The sequence below is a fragment of the Rattus norvegicus genome, chromosome X (genome assembly GCF_021556685.1).
Source record: "Rattus norvegicus strain SHRSP/BbbUtx chromosome X, alternate assembly SHRSP_T2T, whole genome shotgun sequence".
Taxonomy (NCBI): Eukaryota; Metazoa; Chordata; class Mammalia; order Rodentia; family Muridae; genus Rattus; species Rattus norvegicus.
In genome coordinates this window covers 16,723,181-16,738,163 of record NC_141554.1, presented here as the reverse complement: position 1 = coordinate 16,738,163, position 14,983 = coordinate 16,723,181, and the positions used below count along the sequence as shown (strand labels likewise).

Genomic DNA, 14,983 nt, shown 5'->3' with positions numbered 1-14,983 from the left:
CTCTTTTCCACACAGTTATGGCGATTATGTGGTGGCAAAGCAGTACAGCAGGGGTGCCCCTGAGAAAGAGCAAGAGGGTTCAGCCTGAGTCTCCAATTGCTCTGTTTGTTTTCTTTTTCTGTCTTGAGGTTGGAAGCCAAGGTGTCCTGAGTGCTAGCTGCATTCTTGGCATCACAACTCTCCCACTCCACATTCTCAATAGCAGTTGGTATTGTTTTGTTTTGTTCTGTTTTGAGAAGGGTTTCTGTGGTATGATGTCATACAGGTGAGGCAGGTACAAGATAAGAACAAGGCCTGTCATTGGATGAGAAGGAAGGATGGGCGGGAGAAAAGTTTGAGGGAAGAGGAGGAGACTGGAACAGGAAGGAGGGGGAGACTGGAGGAGACTGGAAGAGAAGCCACTGAGAGAACATGGCAGCTGACGTTAGGATTCCACGCTGTACCTTTACAGGTTGTTATGGATGTTCTTAAGGGATGGATGTGTACACGGCTTTGTATGTTTAGGTGGACAATTACATCTTATCAATTGGATCAAAAGTTATTGTGTTGTGTGTTCTTTCATGTAGCGATTTAAGTGTAAGAGAGTGTGTGGCGGCTGGAGACACTGGGTCGCCACAGAATTGAGATGTGTGTTTCTGGCAAGATATCTACCAGATATCTTGGGGCACTGCAGTGCCAGATCTAGCGGGGGTAAAAGAACGCCCTTTAATATAATTTTACAACATACCTACTAGGCAAAGTCTCTCTGAAGCTGAGGCAGACCTCAAAGGTACCCTCAGCTGAAGGCTATCTGCCAACAGCTCTGCTAATAGAAGACAAAGGAACATACCCTCCCTTGAGGGAGACCACTGTGCCCATCACACCTAGACCACCCAGCTAATAAGTAGCATAGGCTCTAGTTTGAGAGCAAGCCATTCGTTGTTTCTGATCTACAACAGTTTGACTGCCTCCCATAGGCTTCATTTTTGCCCAGCAGTTTTGGTCCTTCCACCTATTTTACCACATTCTTTAGTGTTTTAAAATAGTAAATGGGGCTGGCAAGATGACTCAGCAGGTATAGTGCTTTGGATGTCTTGGATTTTTGAACACTTGGTTCCCAGTCCGTGGCACTTTTGGGGGGAAGTGTAGGTCTTGCTGCACTGCAGAAGGAAGTATGTCATTGGGGATGGGCTTTGAGATTAAAAATCCTCTCATCATTTCTAGTTTCTCTGTCTCTCCTTTGTGCTTGAAGTAGAGGATGTAGGCTCTCAGCATCCCGTTCCTTTGGTTGTGCCTACCATATACTGCCAAGCCTCCTCACCATGTTGGACTCTCCCTCTGGAACCATAAGCGAAAAAAAAATTAGTTGCATTGGTCATGGAGTTTGGTCACAGCAACAACAAATTAAAGGTACTTGCTGCCAAATCTAATGACCTAAGTTCTGTTCCCAGAACTCACATGCTAGGAAGGAGAACTGCTCCTGAAAGTTGTTCTCGGACCTTGATATGTGCACTGTTATGCATGCTGTATGTCTCTCTCTCTCTCTCTCTCTCTCTCTCTCTCACACACACACACACACACACACACACACACACACACAAACACACACACTAAATGTAGCAAATCATTGAAAGATGTTCTTAAAATAAATGAATAAAAACAGCATGCATTGAGTTAAAGGAACTTTACTGAACCCTAAAAGAAATCTTCAGTGGAGAAGCAAAAACCACTGGAAGTGGGGTTGGGGATTTAGCTCAGTGGTAGAGTACTTGCCTAGGAAGCTCGAGGCCCTGGGTTCGGTCCTCAGCTCCGAAAAAAAGAACCAAAAAAAAAAAAAAAAAAGAACAGTGGAAGCACGCGGTGACACTCTGTACACTTATAAAGGAGAGTTCTCACTACAGGTTAACCCACCAGCTATGCTGAGTCAGAATCTTGGAGATTGTCCTCAAGTCTGTAAGCTTCGTGCTCTTCAAAACCTCGTGAGCCACCCAGTTCTGCACCCTGTCTGGAGTAACTGATACAGATGACAAGCCACACAGGTAAAGCCCAGACACAATCACACTTTCTCCCTCCTCAGGAGAAAACGCCATTCTTTTATTTGGTTCTGAGAGTAGCATTTCTGGCTGGACAGCCATGAGTGGGTTGAAAACCAACAGTGGTGTAGGAATTGAAGGACAAAGGAAATAGAAGTGAGTCAGTGACAGGAATTAATAGCAGTCCTTTGTCAGAATCCCACACTGTTCAGCCAAATGTTTCAGCCTATCAGGACAAACCACACACTTGGTGACATAAACAACAGATATGAGCTCATTTCTCTGGAAGCTAAGAGCCAAGAGCAAGGTGTAAGAAGGTTTGACTGTTCTTGAGACTTGTAAGGGGGCAGCTCCTCCACGCTTGTCCCCAAGCTCCTGATGGTATGCTGGCCATCTTTGGGATTCCTTGTTTGTAGATGTTTGTAGAAGTTTCATAGCACTTCTTATTTTAAACTTAGTGGGCATTCTGGCTTTTGCCAGCTCAGCATGCTTGGCTGTCTTCTGGTCCAATAATCCCTCTTCCTTGAGACTGGGTCCTCCTTTTAATATGGCTACCACAGCATAACCCATTCTCTTGTGTAGAGAAATTTTAATCCAACAACATGGCTGCTCTGATCACAGCCAAAGACCTGCTAGGTCTGTGTGATCTGGCTGGAATGCTGACACGCCCTTAGTACACACCTTTAACCCCTCTGGCTGGAATCCTTTAGAACACACCTTTATTCCAAACAATAACGTCTAATCAGGGAGCAGATGTGACAAAGCAGAGAAAGATTTGACAGAAAAGTAAAAGATAGGATATGGGCCAACTCTCAGGAGAAAAGCTACTTAAGAACAGCACAGGGAGGGGAGGGGAGGGGAGGGGAGGGGAGGAGAGGAGAGGAGAGGAGAGAGAGAGAGAGAGAGAGAGAGAGAGAGAGAGAGAGAGAGAGAGAGAGAGAGAGAGAGAGAGAGAGAGAGAGTTTCAGTGCAGTGAGCACAGTGCAGTGGATTTCCTTCATGAGTTCATGTACCAAGCAGAGCAATTCAGTAAGAAGCTGAGAAGCCAGATTGAATCAGTCAGTTCGGAGAGGAGTTTGAGTCGGAACAACTGAGTTGAACCAGCCAGGTAGAGTTTGGAAAGAGCTAAAAAGGGAGAGCTTCTTCAGCAGTGAGTCTGCAAGATGACAATTCCACCCGAGGAAATGAAAGTTACTTTTACAGTCTTGCTATATAGGTATAGACATGTAACCCAAGCTGCCTGGTCAGTCTCCCTGTCTTTCTCTACATTTTATAATATTGAAATACTTTAAAAACATGGATTGGGGAGCCGCAGGTACTGAGGTCACTCCTGACTAGGCCTGTCTGTTCGTAGTAGGTACCCACAGCAATTCTGCCCCAGTCTCCACAATGCTAGGAGTGTGGACACAAGTCATCATGTCGAGCTTGTGTCTTCATTTTCCTGTAGATAAAATATGATGGTAACAATGGCATTTAACTCAGGGCCCTTTGCTAAAAATAAATTAGTTCTATTTTGAGAAAGGTTTTCTTACAGTCCAGGCTGACCTTGAACTTAGAATGTAGCCAAAGTTGGCCTTGAACTCCTGCTCCTTTCTCTGCTTTCCAAACACTGAAATTATGGGTGGTCTATGAACATATGTGAGTAATTTAAAAAAATTTTTTAGACATGGTCTCACTGCACAAACCAAACTGGCCTCACTTGCTTTATTCACCTACCTCAGCATCCTGAATGCTGATCTGACAGACAAATACCATTGTTCTCAGCTTGTTAAATTCAATTCAAATGGAGCCAGGGCCTGAAGAATCATCCATGAGCAGTCAGTTAAGTCTCACAAATGACCTCACCTCCATATGCAGACAGAATTGTGCCTTAGTGTATCTCCCATGATATAACAAAACACTTGAACCTTCTGAAGGCATGACAGGCCTGACTGAGGAGCCACCTCTGGAGAGTTTCTTTTGCTCGACTCAGTGACATGGCAAAGAAAGAGACGAAGGGTCCAAACTCATCACTGTTGTCCAGGTCCCACTGCCTGAAGACATTCAGAAGGACTCTCTAGAAGGTCTCCTGGCTTCTGGTAGTTTTCAGCAATCTTTAGCACTCCTTCATTCGTAGATGCACTGAACATTAAATTTCCAGCATATCAACTTTAGAGGCACATTATAATTTCTACCAACTCTTTTGTGTGTGTGTGTGTGTGTGTGTGTGTGTGTGTGTGTGTGTGTGTGTACAGGTGAGTGCACACATGTGTATGGAGGAGAATAGAAGTCAATGTCAGAAACCCACCAGCCTCTGCTTCCCTGGTGCTGGGATTATAGCCATGTACCACTGCAGTCAGTTTTTACCTGGGTGCTGGGAGTCCAGACTGAGGTCATCATCTTTGTGCAGCAAACACTTTCCTCACTGAGCCATCTCTCCAGCCACATGGTTTTTGTAATTCTTCATAGTAGAGAAAACACATGATGTAGGCTTGTTGTGTCAGGAAGGGTTTATGAACCCCTGAAGACCACCAAGGAGCCGTTTCTGATGTAATAGCATTAGGGCCTCTTTATTACAAGCTCGGGCTTGGGCTTTCCTCTAACCCAACTCTGACACAGCAGGACAGGAAGGGAAGGCAGAGGAGCCTCAAACCCTCAGCAGGACAAGATTTTATAGGAAAATAGGAGCAAATGAGGGGGAGAGGGACGGGGGTGTCCAGTCTGGCAAACATCTAACTGAATGACTATTGTAAGCTGACAGGTGGGGGCTCTGAAGCAAGACCATATACAATCACAAATGTCGGGAAGTGCATCTGAAACAGACTAAGCTGTAATTAACTGTTGCTAGGAAGTAGCTAGGGAGTAACTGTGGCCAAGGACAAGCTATGGGGTCCTCCCTGGTACTTGAATAAGCGTGGGTTCTGTTGCAGGTCGAGTTCTCAGACTTTTTTTCTTTAAGATGGAGGCTGGTCCCAAGATGGAGTAGGTTTGGCCTCTCAGGCTCAAGTCACCAGACATAGACTTCCATAATGTTCTTTCAGATGGGATAGATCAAAGAAGGTAGCTGTGTCATTGTGGTCAGTTTCCTTTGTTCTCTGTCCCTGTCCAGGCTGTGAGAGCCATCCCTCTACGTCTCCAGGTGGAGCTCCTGAGTGACTCCTGGTGGGAACCACCCAATTCATGAACCTCTATTTGCATAACTATGCTGCTAGTTTTATATCAACTTGACACAGACTAAAGTCATCTGAGAGGAAGGAGCCTTAATTAAGAAAATGCCTCCATCAGATCCAATTGCAGGCAGACTTGTAAGGCGTTTTCTTAGTGATGGATGGGAGGGGGTGGCATATTGTGGGTGGTGCCACCCTTGGGCTGGTGGTCCTGGGTTCTATAAGAAAGCAAGCTGAGCAAGCCACAAAGAGCAAACCAGTAAGCAGCACGCCTTCATGGCCTCTGCCTCAGCTCCTGCCTCCATGTTTCTGCCCTGCTTGAGTTCCTGTCCTGACTTTCTTCCTAAAGGACTTTGATGCAGAAGTGTAAGCTGAATAAACCCTTTCTTCCTCACAACCCCCTTTTTAGTTACAGTGTTTCATCATAGCAAAACAAACCTTAACTAAGACAATAGCTAAACCCTTTAGGTTTATGTTTTAATCTCAGTTTGCCTCTTAGATAAAAGTAAGGTCTCATGTAGCTAAGGTTAATGTCCAATGTACTATGTAGCTAAGGCTGGCTTTCAACTTCTGATCTTCCTGTCTCTACCTCCCAAGTGCTGGGATTACAGGTATCTGCCCACCCCCAGCTTCCACTTACCACTCCAAGAATTCCTTCACAGATCAAAGAACATTTTGTATGAAGAGAATCCTATGCTGAATACTTGTCATTATTAGAAAGACAAAAGTCTAGGAACAGGCAAACCAGTGAGAAGGTGTCAGTATTTTAGCCAATTCTGTTTTAGAGAACTTGTATCACACCTTTCTGTCCCACTCCTCCCCCATCTTGCCATTATGCAGGGCCATGTGACTGATTCTGCCTGCTACGTCGTGAGCTAAACTGACATGTCACTACCTGGCTCAGAGTCAGGATGGGAGGACTCATAGGGTATGAGTGCTAGAGACCTATAAGGCTCATTACGGACCACTCATGGCAATCCAGTACACTAGACTCATTCATTTACCTTTTCCTAGCACTTGGTAAACGCTCTGGGGATAAAAGGGTAAGGAAGTGGGCATGGTAATGCAAGCCCAGGCCCATCACAGAAAAGCCCGTTGCCCTCCCTGTCTACGTCACCATGATGACATTACTTAATTCAGCTTATTCCTATTTGTTGACTTTCCCAAAGGTTCCCATGTCCCTTCTATGGCAACTGACTGTCTCAAGCCACCAGAGAAGAAGACTGATTTTGCAAACACAAAATCTGAGTCTCTGACCCCTCAATTCCCAGGGACTTCTCTGATTTTTCCACCTATTTGCTCTGGGATGGTCAACTAGCACCAAGAGTTCTGCCACTCCTGGGAAAGGCAGTCCACTCCTGCCATGAGCAAAGCCTTGCCCCTTCTCCAGCAATAGTCACTCATAAGGTTTGTAGATGAAAGACAGGGGGGCCGAAGAGCTCCCCAAAGTAACCTGCTTCCACTTTGTGACAGTTAACCTAGATTGTCACCTTCACGGGATCCAGGCAAACCAGAAGACACTTACCAGGAGACATAATTTTTTGGATATGTCTGTGAGTGAACAGGTTCACTGAGGGAGGGAGAGCTACTCTGCTCTGAAAGTGGCTGGCAGCATTCCACGGATTGAGGTCCCAGACCAAATAAAACAGGGAAAGTGAAAGTGAAATGAGGATCTGTTTTCCCTCTGCCTCCAGCTGCATACTGCCCCCATGCCTCCTCCTCCATGAAGCAACCTAAGCTCTTCAACTGGGAACAAAATGAACCCTTCCGGCCTTGGCTCGCTTTCGCCACATATTTTGTTGCAGCAACAAGAGGATTAACTAACACATTCCTCTTAGTCGTTCCCCTTCTGATTTTGGTTGTTTCATTGTTATTCTATTTATTTGTGTCTGTGTGCAAGTCTTGTATTAGTGCTGTTCAAATTTCACGATGACAGAGGCGGGGGAGATGGCTCAGTGGTTAGAGCACTTGCTCTCTGGCAGAGCATCTAAATTTGGTTCTCAGCAGCCACACTGGGTGGCTCACCTGGAGCTCTAGTAACCCTTCTGGACCCACAGACGCACCCATGCATGTGGTGCACATATAACAGGCACAAACACATTTAAAAAAAAACCTTTAAAAATATAAGATAACAAAAGATATATAGCTGACTCTTCACATCTAGGGGTATAACGTCTATAGATTCAACCTGTCATAGAAAAAATACAGTCCAAATTGTGCCTTTATTGAATATCTCCAGACTTTTTTCTTTATTATTTACTAAGCAACAGTATACTGGCCATTTACAGGGCATTTACACCACACTAGGCACTACAAGTAACTTAAAGATGGTTTAAAGATACTACAGATTCTGGTATCTTCAGAGGTGAGAGAGTTGACTCCAATCCCTGAAGGATACTAAGGTCCTGAGACAGGGGAGTTGGCTAGGAAATAAAGGGGACATGATAAAGGAAAGAACGTTTTCCCTCTATTCTCCCAGTTCAGATTTATGTTTCATTCTAGATGGTACTCAGGAATTTTGACATCATTGCCTAGACCACCTGCACAAGAGCACTCTGGGAAAAATCCCAAATGACACTGTTAAGATAGCTAACAAAGCATGCCTTACATCCAACCTCCTCATGACCTATGGACAAAAAAGAGTCCCTTTGATCAATGGCCTTCTCTCTGCTGGGACTCCCTTCTCCACCTGCAAGCTCACACCATGTACTGTAAAGTCTCCCCTCAAGGACAGATTCTGTGGCTAAGACCTAAACTTGGTTGAAGATTTAGTAACCTCAGAGCCACAAATCACTCACATAGCTGCCACTAAGGCATAAAGGCAGTGTTACTCAGCTCTCTTCAAGTGCATCTTGCCTTTCTGGTTAGTACATTTTCTAACTGTGCTTCTCAGTGATTCATCCTAAAATTCTTTCTCATGATGGAAGTCAAACTCTAGACCATGCTTGGGCAGATGTCCCTAAGGTTGCGAAGAGAATTCTTGAGGCTGCTTAGCTGGCTACACTGAGTTGTGTTTCTCAATCCTGGTGACAGGACAACTGAATGAACAGTGCTTCTCCCACCCCTCCCCTCAGCCACCTTGCTCCTCCCCCTCAAAAGTAAGCAATTTTCTAAGTTGCTTGTGCTTTATTCAGAGATGTTTTGTATAAGAAAACATGCATTTCTATCTATCCATCATCATCCATCTGCTCCTTTTATTTATTTTTATTATTATTATTATTATTATTATTATTTTTTTGGTTCTTTTTTTCGGAGCTGGGGACCGAACCCAGGGCCTTGCGCTTCCTAGGTAAGTCCTCTACCACTGAGCTAAATCCCCAGCCCCCATCTGCTCCTTTTATATACATAGTGGCGTGCAGTTTTTAATTTTTTTTCATTCAACACTGTATCTTAACAATCAATCCTAAATCTTTCTGGTTTTACTACAACTGTAGAACATTCCAAAGTGAGAATGCAAAGTTGGCACAGCCCTCTGTAGGCTTAGGCTCCACGTATAAAGATTTAACCAACCCCAGGTCTAAACTTTTACAGAAAAAAAAAAAAAAACAAAACCTTTCCTGAACACGTCCCGACTCTTTTTGTTAGCTTCTTTCCCGTAAACAACATAGTACAGCTACTTAGCATTTATGTTGTCTTAGAAATGGTAACTGATGTACAGGTTATTTTCAGTTTACAGGAGGATGTCGTAGGGTCTATGCAAACAAGCTATATAAGCCATTATTCTCTATAAGAGGCTTGAGCACCCAAGGACATTTGTCTATTCAAGTAGGTTCTGAAACCAAACTCCCACGAAGAGCAAGGGTACAATCACTAAGTTATTTAACTGGAAGTCCTTTATCGGTGTACTTTCAGGGAATGTGCAGTCCATCTACTAATGATGTTGTGGTGAATACGCTTAGAAACAGAACCCAGGCAACTCTGGACAAGCAACTGCTTTTGCTCAGACACCTATTTAAGTTCCAAAGAGAAAAGGTATTCTGCTGTCTAAGGAAGGAATGATAAAGTAGTGTTACACATCCAAAATCCCAGCATTCAGAGGCCTGAGGCAGAAGAATGGAGGTGTGTGTGTGTGTGTGTGTGTGTGTGTGTGTGTGTGTGTGTGTGTGTGCATGAAAGCCTGAGGTCAACCTCAGATGGCATTCCTCAGGTGCCATCCACTTTACTTTTTGAGACAGGGTGTCTTACTGGCTTGGGGCTCACCGATTCAACTCAGCTCCCTGGCTAATGAGTCTCAGTGAGCCACCAGTGATTGTCTTTGCAGTGTGACAATTACAAGTACGTGCCATCGCATCTGGCTTTTTCATTGGGTTCTGAGGATCAAATTGAGGTCATTACACTTATGTGACAAATACTTTACCAACTGAGTCATCTCACCATCCCAAGATGATAGAGAGTTTGAAACCATCCTGGGAGATGTGTGTGTGTGTGTGTGTGTGTGTGTGTGTGTGTGTGTGTGTATCAAGACCCTATATACATAAATTTAAGATAAAGATAAATTATTCTGAAGGACCAGAAAAGACAGAATTCACTTTCAGTTGGCTGGGGGGCAGGGAAGAAGAGCTGAGTTGAGTATCTGAAATGGGATGTGTAGGAGGAAAAATCACAGAAGGATTCATTTAGGAAAAATTAAGTTACATTTTAGACTTGAATGCAGTTTGGCAAGAGAATATTTGCCTTGATTGTTCCAGACCCTGGGTTAGATTCTCAGCATAGAAAAAAAGACGTTAAGTTACACTGAACTATATATCCAATATATGACTCAGGGAGGTGAGTTACTACTTCAATTAAATGTTCTATGACTTAAAGGTTCTTGTGTTAAAATGACCTTATATAGAATATAGACTGCTTAACTAGCAATGTAAAGTTATCAGACACTTGAAAATAAGTTAGTCATACTGCAAAATCAGTTTTTAGAAAGGCCAACTATAAAACACTGCAATGGAAGCAAGGAAAAAAAAATCCACATCAAATCTCTTGCCTCCAAAGGCTGGATTTAAAGACATTCCTTTCTATTTGGTGGACCTATCTCTGGTAAATTAGAATAATGACGGCTCTAGCCTTTGCCACTCGGATGTATTTGCCATCACTTGGGGACTGTTGCCGAGTGTCTTCTTCATTGGTAGAGCAATGTAGAATGCAACAAAGAGAACAAGTTTCTCCCATGAACAGGAAATGCCTGTCTAACATCCTTCCAGATTGTACTAGATGCCCTAAATTATTAAGTGGGCATCGAATATATTTCCCAGTGTGAGAGATTGTATTTAATTTCCTATACTGACAGTTTGAGCTTTGGACCTTCCCCAGGTTTAAAAATTAAATTGTAAGGATGGGATTTCTTCTGTATTTGTTTTGGGGAAACAGCATACCTATAACAAAGATGACAAATGATTTTAAAACTCACCCAGGGAGGTTAAAAGCTAATTGGATTTAGACATAGTACCCTAAATAGGAACTGGGGAGACAGCACCATTTATGACTAACTTCTGATTCTTTTCCCAGTTCAGTCTTCCAGAAACTTTGTTCGACTTGTATTAGGAAACACATGGGCCTTAGCATCAGCCAGGACTAGGTTAAAGTCTAGATTCTGGTAAAAAAAAATTGTAAGATGCAAAAATATTTGCACTTATTAAAAAGTTTTACAAGTATTTTTAAATAGATTGTGCTTCAGCATTTCATGTAAGTGCAAAATATTGGAAGCATTTTAAATGTCTGTGGGAAAGGGCTTGGGAAAATTGACTTAATAAGTATTATACTGTGAACCAACTGAAGCCATTTCTGTCTGGCATACATGAGCCACTCTTGCCACCACCATAAGTCTGAGTTAGGTAGGGCCTACTTATTCCTTATCTTGCCCCTCAGTTCTAGTGAAAGCAAGTACCTGATCCAAATAGTTCACAGATACAGAAACTATACAAGCTCTTCCTAGTCTCAGAGGACTATAAAGCAGAGGCAACCAAGTTATAAATGGAGTAGTGACTCAGTGTTAGAAGTAATAATTGAGGCACTGGCTACAGTGTTATAAATAGACAGTGGCTACAGAATTATAACTGAGGCCATGGCTACATTGTTATAATTGAGACTGTGGCTACAGTGTTGTGACTAAGGCAGTGGCTACAGTGTTGTGACTAAGGCAGTGGCTACAGTGTTATAATTGAGACTGTGGCTACAGTGTTGTGACTAAGGCAGTGGCTACAGTGTTGTGACTAAGGCAGTGGCTACAGTGTTGTGACTAGGGCAGTGGCTACAGTGTTGTACCTAAGGCGTGACTGCAGTGTTGTGACTGCAGTGTTGTGACTAAGGCAATGGCTACAGTGTTGTGACTAAGGCAGTGGCTGCAGTGCTGTACCTAAGGCGGTGACTGCAGTGTTGTACCTAAGGCAGTGGCTGCAGTGTTGTACAAACAGGAAACTTTTAGCCTTTTAGGTTTCATTTGGAAAAAGCAGAAAGTCCAAATTTAGAGCTATACAAAGAAGCAATTCGATATTTTGTTTTATATTTGTCTTCTTCTGAGACAGAGTCTCATTACATAGCTCAAGCTGCCCTCATCCTTTGGCCTCGGCTACTGCAAGAGCTACCAAACCTGGATTCCTGTCCCATATCCAGTCTTAGACGCCACTGAGCACAAGACTACCTGCTGGTCTAGATTTAGTTACCTGGCCTGTGCAAAAAGTAGCTGCATATCTGAAAGGGTGCAGCATGGTTTTCGATTTAACAAAAAGCTGCCTGTTTATGGTGTTGAAGATACAGCTAAGGGCAATGAACAGCTAGGAAAGCACTCTACCATCAGGAAGACACCCAGCCTAAAAAGGGATCATTTCTAGTAGTCATTCTTAAGATTGATCATTTTCAAAACATCTAATGTTGTTGGGAGAAAATTTGTGGTATTAGGAAAGGCTGAGATGGCTCAGTAAGGATGCTTGATCCTTTCCTTGGGGTGTCAGGAGGGCCATAGGGGAAATGTCTGAATGAGCTTGTAAGTCATCTTCCTTGTGGCAAGGCAGTTGTTCCTCGTTTCTTCCACCAGCCAAAATCATGAATGAAGACTTCAGGAGACTTCTGAAAACCCAGTCTCTACCATCTAAGTGTCCTCAGCCTGAGGCATCAAGGGGAGATACTAAGAAGAAAGACGCAACCAAGTAAAAGAGGAAAAGAAAAGTTATTAGGTCAAGCTCTCTCAAGATATAGTTGAGAGAGGAAAAGATATGCTGAGAAGTAGAAAGTATCAATACCAGGCCAACAAATGGAGAGAGGGCCTGAGGCAGAAAGACCAGGAAGCCAAGCTATTTGGAGCTATCTATGGGGCTGCCAGGACCACACGATTTCTTGCAGAGCAAAGAAACCAATTAGTCTCTGAGTCCAAATTGGATGTAAATATCCAACGCAGCCAAAGGGTAAAAGGCTCTGATTTTGCTTTCCTTCAAAAAGCATGAGATGAAATTGTCATCAAAGAACAAGAGGAGGGGCTGATGATGAAACGGACCAAGAAGGAAACCCAGAAGGATGGGATTTCTGGAAATAATAAATTTAAAACATGTCTAGGCTACAACATTTACCAAGTACTTTTTTGAGGAGAAAACACAGCCAAATGACCTGTGGTAAACCTTAATGAGAACATTCACACCAATATCCCCATCAATATTATCCATAGCAAGAGTGACTGTCTGAGAATTGAAGATCCAGACGCACTGACTCAAAATGACCTTGTCATTGGCAAGCTCATACAGGTCTTATCATGTGTAAGACAGAGAGACCTAAGCAGGAAAGCTACAGAGAACCTAGGAGAAAAGAGATCCCCGAAAGTCAACATGGGAATTCTAGAATATAGTAGGAAACATGTACCTTCTACCACCAAGATACCTCATTACAAGGACCCAGAGAGATACCAGCAACCAGAGCATCACAGATACAGACGCTGGGCCTAAGAGTGGGAATGAGGACCAGACTGCCAGGCCAAGAAGGAAAGGAGGAGCTACAGCTGCTCTGAGAAATCACAGGTGGATGGCAAGCCCCTGGTTGTTGACAAAAGATGTGGCGCTGCCTGGGAGCTCAAGCACATCAATGAAGTGTCTGCTCATTCAGCTGTGGGAGGACACCGCAAGATAACACTTATCCAGTGGTTAATGGAACTGTGGCTAGCAAAGAGAAGGAGCATAGTGAAATGGACCAAGGCAAACCAAAAAGACTTCCTTGAGACTTAGACAGAAAATAAGAGAAGCATGAAAAACAAGGTTTAGCCCACATCTGCATCTTAATGCGGTGTCCAGATGCTGAAGGATGGCAAACCAGGTAATCCAAAGAAAGTAATGGCTCAGAGAAGCTTCCTCTACAGCAGAAGAGTGATGCTGTCATTAAAAACAAAACAGTGCAAGTCACAAAACAGAACGACTAACCTCTTTAGTTATCGTTGCAGCTGCAGAAGCTCTGCAGAAGGATATGCTCAGCTTTTGCCTTCTGTAAGGCCAGTAAGGTCGCCAAGAATGTATGTTCATGCTCGCACACATGGGTATGTATATAAGACTTCACCATGTGATCATTTGGGCCTGTTAAAATTGGTTAGCTTGAAAATAACAAATTACAGGCACCACCTAGACTCAGACAGTGGGATACTATGCAATTATTTATAAAAAGAATAAGCTGGAGAGCTGGCTCAGTCGTTAAGAGTGCTTGATGCTCTTGACGAAAATGTGGGTTCAGTTCCCAGCACTGACATGGTGGCACCATCTGCAATACCAGTTCCAGGGATCCAATACCCTGTTCTGAACTCCTTGGGCACCAGGCATCAACATACATACAGGCAAGACACACATGCAAAAATTGTTTTACAACAATAAAAGGAAAAGAAAGACTAAAATATATTTCTGCTTCTTGTTGTGGCACAATAACTGATTTTAAAGTAAAATAAACAGGAATATATAATATATTTTAATTTTACTAAAAGCAGAATATATATGGTCGAACAAGTATAGGAAGAAGTCTAGAGAGATTAAAAACTTAGTGTCATGTCTAGAGAGTGTTATCAGATGGGAGAAAGGAAAACCCTGTTTTTATCCTTGTGACTTACTTTGGTCATACAGATTTTTGTTGTTGTTGTTTTTTTAAAGACATATTTATTTTATTTATATGAGTACACTGTAGCTGTCTTCAGACACACCAGAAAAGGGTATCAGATTCCATTATAGATGGTTATGAGCCACCATGTGGTTGCTGGGATTTGAACTCAGGACCTCCAGAAGAGCAGTCAGTGCTCTTAACCGCTGAGCCATCTCTCCAGCCCTGTTGTTGTTTTTTTGAGACAGGGTTTCTCTGTGTAGTCCTGGCTGTCCAGGAACTCACTCTGTAGACTGGCCTCAAATTCAGAGATCCACCTGCTTCTGCCTCCTGAGTGCTGGGATTAAAGGAGTGTGCCACCACTGCCTGGGGGTGGGTCATATAGAATTTTAAAATCAACACTTGGAGGTCTAGGGATTCGCTGGTAGAGTACTTACTAAGTATGCACAAGGCCCTAGGTTCCACACCCTGTTTTGAAAAAGGAGAGAGAGAGAGAGAGAGAGAGAGAGAGAGAAGAAAAATAGCACTTTGGTGATGATATGTAAAAATTCACACACACCTTTAGTCCCAGCACTCAGAAGGCAGAGGCATGCAGATCTGGTGCCCTTCTCTGGCCTCTATGGAGCCCTGCATGCATCTCTCTCTCTCTCTCTCTCTCTCTCTCTCTCACACACACACACACACACACACACACACACACACACACACACACACACATCCTGTCCCATCTTCTGGCACCACTCCTAGTTCTCCCCGAATCCCAGTGGCTATGCAGAG

At 43.4% G+C, this 14,983-nt stretch overlaps 1 long non-coding RNA gene across 1 annotated transcript; it reads left to right on the top strand.

Moving 5' to 3' along the window:
- The first annotated feature begins 336 nt into the window (after window positions 1-336).
- Window positions 337-14,715, top strand: LOC120099278 (uncharacterized). The gene is made up of 3 exons (XR_015646902.1): window positions 337-451; window positions 1,881-2,018; window positions 12,183-14,715. It is a non-coding gene; the product is annotated as an uncharacterized LOC120099278 (long non-coding RNA).
- The last annotated feature ends 268 nt before the right edge of the window (window positions 14,716-14,983 follow it).